The following is a 1,988-nucleotide window of genomic DNA, read 5'->3' as shown; positions in this document are numbered from 1 at the left end:
TGCAATGATTTCCACTACCTGAAAAAATACCCAGGGATCCAAATAACCAAGGAAGTAAAGATCTCTACAATAAATGTTACACAATATTGAGGAAAGAAATTGATGCAGGCCCTAAGAAGAAGAAAAGATCTCCCATGCTCATGGGTTGGTAGAGTTTAGCTAAAAGGCTCCTATTCCCTAATGTAATGCTACAGATTCAAAACAACCCCCATCGAAATGGCAATAGAATTCTTGACAACACTAGAAAAAAAAATCCTAAAATGCATGTGGAAACACAGAAGACCCAGATGAACCAAAAGGATTGTGAGAAAAAGAACTGTGCTGGTAGTTCCACGTTACCTAATTTCAAAACACACTACAAAGCTATAGTGAGAAAAGGATGTGGCGCTAGCAGACAGACAGACAGACAGACAGACAGACAGACAGACAGACGTGTTGCCTCCTGGAATACAGCAAGGGCAGAAGTGACCTTATCCAGCTAGCGACATCTGATTCTTGATGTGTGGTCAGAAACACACAGCAGAAGACTCTTCACTGGATAGTCTGGGGAACTGTTTGTCCTCGTGGAAAAGGTTGAAATTGGAGTCCTCTGTCTGACCCTATGTAGAATCAACTCAATATGCACAGACCTAAATATGAGCTGTACCTTTGAAGCTGGTAGAAGTACACATTGGAGAAAGTATCGATGCCACAGGCGCAGATCATGGCACCCTGAATGCCCAGCACGTAGTGGCAAGAATCAGCACACGCAGCCGGATGGGCTCAGGAAGCCCACGTAGGGAGGAGCTTTGGAGTTTCTCTCCTGGCAGAGGACTGTAAGAAACGCAAACTCTTAAGCTCAGAGGAGCGAATAATGCAGTGGAAATGGGCAGATGAGCCAACAGACACTTTTGCAAAGAAATCCACGTGAGCAATGAGTACATGACAGTAGCGGCTCATGCCTTTAGCCATCGAATACAAATTCAAACCACATGGAGATGGCACCTTTCCCCTCAGTCAGGGTGACTGTCGCTGAGGGTGCACAAATGCAAACACTGCTGAGGACCTGGGTAGGGTGTCTGGTGGGGCGTTGGTGGGGCGCTTGGTGGGGACGTAAACCAGTGCAGCTACAGTGGAAATCAAAACAGACGATGCCAGTCGGGGATAGAGCTCAGCAGCACAGGGGCTGCCTGGCAAGTGCAAGGTCCTGAGTTCAATCTCTGTTCAAAAAAAAAGACCCTTAATAGACCACAAGTAGAACCTCCACGTGATCCAGCTCTGCCACCTCTTGGTGGACACCTGAAGGCACCTCCAGAGAGCTGCCTGTCTGCGTTTACTGAGGAGGAATTTACAATAACTGGTACCGAAGTGTCCTAGATGCCAGTCACAAGGCGAATGCACAAGATGTGCTTCCTGGGAAGATGGCGTAGCACTGTTCGACCATAAAGACCAAGTCACTTGTGGGAGAATATGCTAGGACCTGGACAGTGGCCTGTGGACATAAGCCAGACTCAGGACAGTGTTCCGTGCTCACCCCAGTGCTGGGAATCAGAGGTTAAAGGAAGGTGATCCAGAAGGACAAGGACGGTAGGACAAGGGACATGGTCAGGGTGTGTTTATGTATGTATGAAAATGCCATAATAAGCCCCAGAACTGTGAGGAGCATATATATGCCAACTAAAATAGAAACAGTAAAGATGGGGAGATTATAGGTGGAAGAAAACGAGATAACACAACAAAGGCCGAAGGGAATGCACCGTGAAAGAAACAGAGGGAAATCAAATCTCCACATTGGAGGGTTTTTTGGTTGCTGTTTTTGTTTTTATAAAGAACATTGGAGCATTAGGGAGGAACCAGTGATTCTTACAGAAAAGAGATTATAAACATGTTTGCTCGAAGCTCTCTGGCTGTCTGGCCAGGGATGCAACCTCTCAGGGGATCTTGGATGGACAGGCAGCTCAGGGACTGGGAGTGGACCGGGCCATGCAGATCTCCCAGTAGGACCTTGA

Source organism: Octodon degus, unplaced genomic scaffold (genome assembly GCF_000260255.1).
Source record: "Octodon degus isolate 3935 unplaced genomic scaffold, OctDeg1.0 scaffold00076, whole genome shotgun sequence".
NCBI lineage: Eukaryota > Metazoa > Chordata > Mammalia > Rodentia > Octodontidae > Octodon > Octodon degus.
This window is presented reverse-complemented; position numbering follows the sequence as displayed.